Source organism: Corticium candelabrum, chromosome 2, assembly GCF_963422355.1.
Source record: "Corticium candelabrum chromosome 2, ooCorCand1.1, whole genome shotgun sequence".
NCBI lineage: Eukaryota > Metazoa > Porifera > Homoscleromorpha > Homosclerophorida > Plakinidae > Corticium > Corticium candelabrum.
The window spans coordinates 7,374,133-7,383,361 of record NC_085086.1 but is presented as its reverse complement, the minus strand read 5'-3'; the positions used below and the strand labels follow the sequence as shown (position 1 = coordinate 7,383,361).

The 9,229-nt window shown below is 35.7% G+C and overlaps 1 long non-coding RNA gene across 1 annotated transcript; it reads right to left on the bottom strand.

Annotated features, from left to right (window-relative positions):
* Window positions 1-6,770: 6,770 nt before the first annotated feature.
* On the bottom strand, window positions 6,771-8,681 carry LOC134198158 (uncharacterized). The gene is made up of 3 exons (XR_009972793.1): window positions 8,620-8,681; window positions 8,494-8,562; window positions 6,771-6,832 (listed from the first exon to the last, which is right to left on the bottom strand). It is a non-coding gene; the product is annotated as an uncharacterized LOC134198158 (long non-coding RNA).
* Between the last annotated feature and the right edge of the window lie 548 nt (window positions 8,682-9,229).

The window sequence follows — 9,229 nt, the reverse complement described above, 5'->3', positions numbered from 1 at the left end:
GTAGGCATGCAGACTAACAAACAAACAGAAAGACAGTCGTACAGTCAGTCAGTCAGACCGACAAACACACAGACATTGACTTGAGTATTATTTAGTTGCTTTGCATAGATGATGTACAATAGTTCAATTTTTGAAAATATATATATATATATATTGACACACAGACAGACTCACAGGCAGACAGACAGGAAGGCAGGTAGATAGAGAGAAAGATAGACTGACAGACAGACAGACAGACAAACAGACAGACAGACAGACAGACAGACAGACAGACAGTCAGACAGACGGACAGACAGACAGACAGACAGACAGACAGACAGACAGACAGACAGACAGACAGAATCAAGTTTATTGTCAACAATCTTCACTACTACAAACAGTTATTGTTAAAATGAAATGTTCTACTTGTAGTCCGAGACTATTGCTAATGAGTAAAACACAGACAGACAGACAGACAGACAGATAGACAGACAGACAGACAGACAGACAGACAGATTCTCATGAAGATTGGGTTATCATAATGGCTGATGCCAAGAATGCCATTAATTCCGTTAAAAAGTCTCATCTCCTTACTCATGTCTTAAAACACTTTTCTGAGATGTTTCCCCCATGTCAATCAATTTTCGCAGGCTTTGGTCCCTTTATCTACTTGCAAGGAGACAGCCCTGTCATACTGTCTTCTAAAGAATGCATATATCAACGGGGTCCTTTGGGTCCAATTTGGTTTGCTGCTGCAATTCAGGAATTGTTGACCAAATTGCTGAATGATCATTCCTGTGTTGTGGTCTTGGCATATCTAGATGATTTGTTTCTAGTAGGCCCTTCTGATAATGTCTTGGCAGTCTTTGAAGACGTGAAGCCTATGTTTCATTATATTGGTTTGGACATTCAGGACACCAAGTGTGAAATTTACAACCCTTTATCTGTCGAGATGGAGTCACATACATATATTCTTATCACAACAAAAGGAATGTCTATTCTGGGAATTCCTGTTGGAAAGGAAGATTACATGTGACAGGCATGTTACTATTGCAAAACATGAAGAAAATTTATGCCATCAACTACTCACAATAGGAACTCAGGAAGGAATGGTATTGCTAAGACTCTGTCACATACCAAGAATGTCTTAATTATCTCGAAGTGTTAAACACAAAGCATGCAAGCTGCTGCAGTGCTTTTTGATCATCTATCTCGCTCTACGTTATCAAATTTGTTACAAATTTCTGCCCTTACTGATAAAAAGTAGAAGCAAGCAGCCTTGCCTAACAGATATCACGGTTTGGCTTGACATCATTACAAGAAATATCAGACTTGATTTTTGTGTCCTTGTGGGCTCATTCTGTGCATAAGCTGCCATAGCGCTTCGTAGCTTTAGAACCTCAGATTGATGCTTTGCTATCCTCAAAGAGTCCTAAAAATTCTGTAGGCCACATTCTTCATGAATGTTTAGATCTTGATCATTCAAAGAATGATCTATTGCTTAATACTAAGCGTCTGCAGCATCATCTGATAGATAAGGTCACGAAAGCTCAATTCAACATTATATTGGATAAACAATCTGGAAAGGATTCAGCACGATTACGTTCCTTACAAGGAATAGGTGCAGGCTCTTGGCTAAATGCCATTTCATCAACCTAGAATCTCGTAATCTTACCTGGAAATTTCCGCTTGGGGGCATTTTGAGGTTGGAGATGGCAATGCCCTTGCCCTTTGTTGGCAGATGAGTACGAATTTGAATGTGCAAAAGCAATCGATAAAAAAGGGTATCATTTGTTGACTTGTAAAGTTGGAGGTGAACCAGTGTTGTCTCACAACTGTATGGTTTTTGTGTGAGCTGATTGTCTCAGCCAGATACATGTACCGTACTATATTGAGCCTAAAGATCGCTACACCACTTCTAGTGGAAGGCCAGACATCTATGTTGCGGGATCATTCTACATGCCAGCAGCAGAATTAGGCATTGCTCTATCACATTCATTCAGCAAAGATATCCTATCTAGAGCTGCTTATATTGATGGGGCTGCCGCATCCAGAAGACAAAAAATCAAACATACGAAGTATAACTCCCAACTGCTACCAGGAGGGTATGCACCAACAGCAATCCCTTTGGTATTTGAACATTATTGCAGATTGGGTGATGAGGCTCAACAGTTTTTAAAATCTCTTTCTTTCATGTCTTATGATGCGGACGTTCATCAGAATGCATCCAGTTTTACAACATATTTGACACAACGTTTATCAGTTCAGTTACAACAATATAACGCTAGAGTGATTTCCATGAAGAAATCCCGCTTACTGGAACATACAAGAAAAGTAAAGAGTGTGAACAATATACACAATTATTAATGTGCTTTACTGTACAGCCCTATATAGGGCTGGTTTCTGTAGAGTTTTAGTTTTGTAAAGATTTTGTGCGATTGGGACAGCAGAGTTGCTTATTTGTGTCGATTGTAGATTGAAAATATATATGTATTGTACAGACAGACAGACAAAGATGCAACGCACAAGTAATCTCAAAAATACTATGTAGACATTCTTTTACCAAGAACAGTTGTACTGCTTATAGGGTACTGTTAATTGATCGTCCTACGTAGTAAGGGTCGCCGGACATTGTTGTAGCATGTTTTCCATTTTCTTGCAATAAACCATTTAGAATGTAATAGTGTTAACATTTTAAATATATGTATTGACAAACATGCAGACAGACTGGCACACAGGCAGACAGTCAGACTGACAGATTGACAGGTAAACAGAAAAATGGACAGACAGGCAGATGGAAAGGCAGACAGACTCTCAAGATAATACCTTTAAGTCAGTTTCTTGGTCAAGTTGTGTGGCATTCAAGGCATTCACAGTGTCTGTCAAATCCTGTGCGAGAGAGACGAAGATTATGCAACGATTTACCTTACAGCGTACATTTCCTAACTTGTAAATATGAATTTTGCTGATCCACGTCTTTACGTAATGTGGTCGCGTCTGACTGTAGCCCCTACAGATGACCATTGTAACAAACAATCTTTGCACCAGTTGATTAAATAATAAATAATAATATTTTATTTTTATCCCACCACATCTGCTGTAGTTTCCTCATGGGGCAAAATAAAACACACGCACAAGTAGAAGAAGGACATAACTAATACACAAAATAATTTAACCTAATAACATTTAAGTGTTTATAATGATTATTGCAAGTTGAATTGACATTAATTAAGTAAACACGATATTACCGTGTAAGAAAAATTTGTCTTTAGTAATAAGTTATACAACAGTAGTTGCAAACTTACTACTGTACAAGAGATAAAAAAATTCAATCAGACTTTTGCATACCAACCAAACATAAATTTTTAATAACGTTACAATAAAGGTAAGATCCCGTGCTAAACATCTAATAGATATTTTCCGCATCTTTCTATTAGTTCCTGAACTTTGAATGAGTCCTTTTTATAAGCGATTGTTCTTTAAAACCGAAATGTCTGTTTGATTTAATGTGTAAAGCGTTATTTACGTCTTGTTTAATTTTTTGGTGATTGGCCCAGTCGATATGACGTGATTAATGTTACAAATAGACATAAAAATATTTGCAGACAAACTGACGTATAGATAGACTGACTGTAGGTTTCTTGCTCTCGTTTGATAGTGGGAGGCAGCATAGTTTTACTCAGTTGAGGTTTACTAAACTCAATTTTTTGAAGTATATAAAGACAGACAAACAGACAGATCTACAGACAGAGAGACAGACATACATACATTAAAACAGACAGACACACGATCAGACATAAAGACAGACGGACAGTCAGACTGACAGATAGACAGATGGACAAACATACGCACATAGACTGGCAGATAGAAATGCAGATATACAGACAGACCAACTAGTCAGAAGATCACAAGACATTGAACGCTATATAAATGAAGCTGACTCTAGCAGGTTTGGAAGGAAAAAATCTAAATATTAATTAAACCTTACAACCATGTAGAAAATAAAGTATCCTCCATAATCTTACCCGAGTCTTCTTTGGAGAATTTGATGAGAACACATGCGAGAAATAATATCAAAGTAGATTGCACAAATTAGAGATAAACTTAGTAACTTGTTTACATTTAGAGTTAAAGTTGCAACGTATTCGGTTTGTGCTTCAATAATGATCAAGAAAGATGGACAGACAAACACAAGCAGATTTGTCTTTTAGAGGTATTGGAATAATACTGTAAACTGTACAGTACAACGCGCAATTACACTTAGTGCCAAAAAATGATGTCATCATACTGATTGATATTATTAAAGTAATGAATACCTGTATATCTGTTTCTTGTTCAAGTGTTTTAGCATTCAATTTCTGTGTGAGAAATTGATGAGATAAGTCTATACAACGATTTACTTGGCAGCGTTTATTTTCAAACTTGCAAATGTGAGTTTTGCTGATCCACGTCGTTCTTTAATGTGGTCGCGTCTGCCTGTAGCGCCTACAAATGACAATTGCATTAAATAGAAACTTTTTACACTTTAGTTGTTTAAATACGTGAACGAAATTTGAGTTTTTTTATAAAAGTAGTACAACGTCCAAATATATAATTAGCGCCAAAAACTTGTCAGCATATACTGATTAATATTTATATTGTAATAGATACCTGTATATTTTTTTCTTGTGCCAGTGTTGAGGAATTGAAGGCGTTCACAGTGACTGTCAACTTCTAGTAAGTCATAAAAGCAAAAGACAGCATTATACAACGAAATATATTACCTATGTTGGTTTCCTGACTTGTAAATCAGAATTTTGCTGATCAACGACATTCCTCAATGTGGTCGCTTCTGACTGTAGCCCCTAATGATGATAATTGTTGTAAACAATTTTTACACACTAGTTACTAGAATAGATAAATGATATTTGAGTGCATTTATGATGAATGTTTAGGAATATATAACTACCAGCATTGCCCAGAAACCACTTGTAATGCCTTTTGTATTGACAGTAATTACGGTACGAACTTGTACTAATGTTTTAGTAATATGTTATTCAACAGTATATCCAATCTCTTTGTTGAACAATCAACCGTATGTATGACAACAAACCATAAAATTTCAAGTATGATGATAACAAAAATAATAGCTAATGCAGTTGCAATTGAATTTTCTAAAATGTATTTATATAATTAGACTATTAATGTTTATTGAAAAAGTTATCGAATGCATTTTCAATGCGCTAGCAACGTTCCTATGTACAATTAAATCATATTAGTATTCTTTACAAGGACAACATGCAGTTTCAAAAAATTATATATTTATGACTAATGTACATATACCTAGATTGTATATCGCTTACCCATACATAATTAATGTCAACAAATACGTTAGTTCAATAATTATTTTTGCAAGATAATACCTGTATATCTTCTTCTTGCTCATGTGCCGTTGCATTTACATCACTAACAATGATTGTCAACTCCTGCGTTAGAAAGTAGAAATATACTATTATACATAGTATATTTTGTGTTGTTTACTGACTCGTAAATATGACTGTTGTTGATTCACGTCATGTCTAAATGTTGTCACGTCTGATTGTAGCTCCTATAAACCGGCAATAGAATTAACTAACAAACTCTTTCTAAACTAGTTGCTTTAAATATCGTAATGTACTTACTTGTATTTGTGAAGAATGTTTTTCGAAAGTGGAATTGTGTCGCTCAGTAACTGCCTGCAATGCCTGTTGTAATGTGATTTTTCAAGCATAACAATACATGATAAATTTAAAATACTTTAATTAATGTTTTAGTTGCATTTGCGGCGAAACCAGTCAGGCTGGTTACGCAACGGCTTGACACTTTTTGCAAAGTGTACTTCCAACAGTCGATTATTGGCACCTACTCGTTGTTTGTGAATATAAGTAATTAAATTAATAATATCTTTTAATTTCAAACTCTTGAATGGTCAGTTAGACTGGCCTTACTTGACAACCACTGTTTTGATCCGCAACAACGTTCTATGGTTGCTTAATCAGACCACTGTGAAATGTGCTTGTCTACATGTAGTGCAGTGGTCCAATAACATATTCTACAGATTATTTAGATAACAATTTTAACAACCAATCCATGTACTAACAGAAATTATTAATAAAATATATTTAGTTTTTCTGTGTTGAACGTTTGTGAAAAGTTTGAAAAGTAAATTTTTAGTTGTCTTCTAGATATGCCATGCAATGACCGTTGTATTGACATTGACTTACCTCATTTTATCATATACAATTAACTTAAATTTTACTCAAATAATTTTATGGTTGAGAGGCGTTATTATAATAAATTATCAAAAGTCTGAGGATTTCTTCAAAATTATTAAAAGCAACCGAGTCAACTGGTTCTGACAAAAAATTTAGCGTAACAGTTAAATATTTCTAAATACAAATGTCTATAAAATTTATCCAGAACTTAGCCAACAGGTTTTTAGAGTCAAAAAACAGAAAATTAAGCTATTTGATAGTAAAAATAATTATAGAATCGGTCAATTCCCTCTGTAATATATTTTCTTTTGCATAACCTACTGGAAGTTGACATGAACAAAATGTCTTTACAAAATTGCAATGTTAGTTATGAATAATAACTGTTGTATTGTACAAACATGTTCAACTTACTTTTAAAGTGTAACTGTGTAAAGAATTATCTTGTTGAATCTGTGCCACGTTTTCATTCAATTCTAGCGAATCATTCTGAACATTCATAAAGGATGCATATCATAAAATTTTCTTTACAATGCTATCCTCGAACTGACTGTCAAGTAACTGGATTTTTCAATTTGTTTCTGTAGTTGGTGTTGTACAATTTCCAATTCTTTTTGCAATTTCTGTTGTAATAGTGAATAATGTTTGTAGAAAAAATATCCGCACACGCACGCACACACGCACTCTTACATTGACACTCGCACGTGCTCTCGCATGCGCATTTACATACACGTGAATATCCATTTAATACCGGCGCAAATGTAGACAACTGATATATATGAGGCAGACATGACGTATATAAGCATATTGCAAAACACGTTTACTGATTAAGGATTTCTGCAACAATGCAAATACAGCTCCAAAACAACGGTGTAGTCAGAGTCAAAGATTGAGGTAACCATATCGGAAATTTTTCATCAAAAATGCATTTCTACTCTAAATTAATTAATTAAGCGTTTGCACTTTCACTTGTTGAGACTAATTATTCCTTTGTTGTCTACTGCGGCAAAATTGTCTACAGCTGCCTCTAAATCTATCTTAATAGACATATCTCTTTCCATGGTCGCAAACGCTAGGCTTGTAATCTATCTTGTTCCATTTCAGCCCTAAAGTAGGTAGGTATTCAGTCTTTTCATACATGAAAACGAACGTTCACGTGACGCAATAGAGATACCTAATGTCAATATAAGACTTTTGGCAGGTCTACGAAAGCCTCCTTTACTAGCATGAGATTGTTTATCGATGATATTGATCCAAGGCACGTGACTACATTTTTAGGCCATTTACTTTACGAAAATTAAGCGATTAAAGTAATATTATTGTAATCAGCACCCCTATAATCCTTTCTATTGGCATTAACCTAATTCAAAATTACTAATGGCTAGCTAGCGCTAGAATTTAAAAACTTTAGTTGCAATTTGCAAACTATAGGATCAAAATTTAAAAAAGCAGCCGAATTTTGTGGGACACTTGCCTCCAGCTTGCCCCATAACTAGGCCACTGATGTTCAAAAGACGAACCCTTAAAGATACATTTCGATCACATTTGCTAGTAAATTGCACTTCACGTACTCCTCTGATTGATTGCTATCAATGATCAAATTAAGGCATTTGACGCATTTGCAGAACAAGAAATGCTTGCATATCCTTTAACTGATTAAATATGAAGCTAATCGGAAGCGTTTGTAACTTTTTTGAGCGGACTCCAACTTCTAGTATTAGATACTGTAGATTGCCGTTTGCATAGCGTTCTGTTTGTTCAGTAGCTGAACCACTTATGCACAACTTACTCATATTTATGAGTGATGACTAAGAGCGTTTCTAGCCATACCCTAGTGAAATCACGTGACGTCGACAGTGATTCGGAGGAAGCGCGGTGGACGACGAAACAGGTACGGACGTTAATACCGCTCGCATCATTATAATTTTATTAGTGCTCATGTGGAATAAACGTATGAACCGTTGATTTACTACACAGCGCAGGAGCTCTATTTTATTAACTGGACTCAACTGAAACTTCGAATTGCAGTTCTTGTCAGTGACTCACTTCCATCAACGCAGCCATTGCTTTTTCAGCAAATGTTTGTTAGCGTCTTTGTGAAGTGTTGTATTAACCCAAATATCCAAAAAGGCTTCTTAATTACAAAAAAGTACCAAATGCGTGCGTACACACTCACACGAATGCACACACACACACACACACACACACACACACACACACACACACACACACACACACACACACACACACACACACACACACACATTGTATTATGAATACTAACCATTGAGCTTTGGTTAGAAGACATTGTTTGAAGGTCAAAAGTGATGTTCCTCAGTTCCGAGTGTGACTTCTACAAAAATCACTTTAACTTAGGATTACATATTTCTTGATCAGTGTAATAGTTAACCTCCAACTTTAATCTTTCTTCTTTTTCATTCACTAATTCACTTTTCAAATCATTAACCTCCGTTTTTAAATCAGTGACTTCAGTCTTTAAATCAGCGACATCAGTTTTTAATTCAGTGACATCCGTGTATATTTCCTGCGATAACATCAATATCTTTAATTTATACACTTTGAAACGTTTGAAAATTGTAAGTCTATACATAAATCAGATTAAGAAGGGTAATTGAAATAACATTTATTAACTACTATGATGATATCGTAAGGATTCGTGCAGAAAAGGTATACGTTCATGCGTATTTGGTTGTGTGTGTGTGTGTGTGTGTGTGTGTGTGTGTGTGTGTGTGTGTGTGTGTGTGTGTGTGCTTGTGCGTGCGCGTGTGTATGTGTAGGTGTGTTTGTTAGTTCGAAATGAGGAAGGACTACAAATGCAAATAGGACTAAATTTCTGAGCGTAGAAAAGCACTAACTTGTAGTTGATGTTTAGCGTAGTTACCAAAAGTTGCCTTCGCCTTGACGGCGCGAGCGCCTTGGAAAAACAGGCGACTAGGATGACAGACGACACGGATAAAAACTTGCGCCTGCTGGGTTCCCGTAGGAAATGCGCAAGGTGC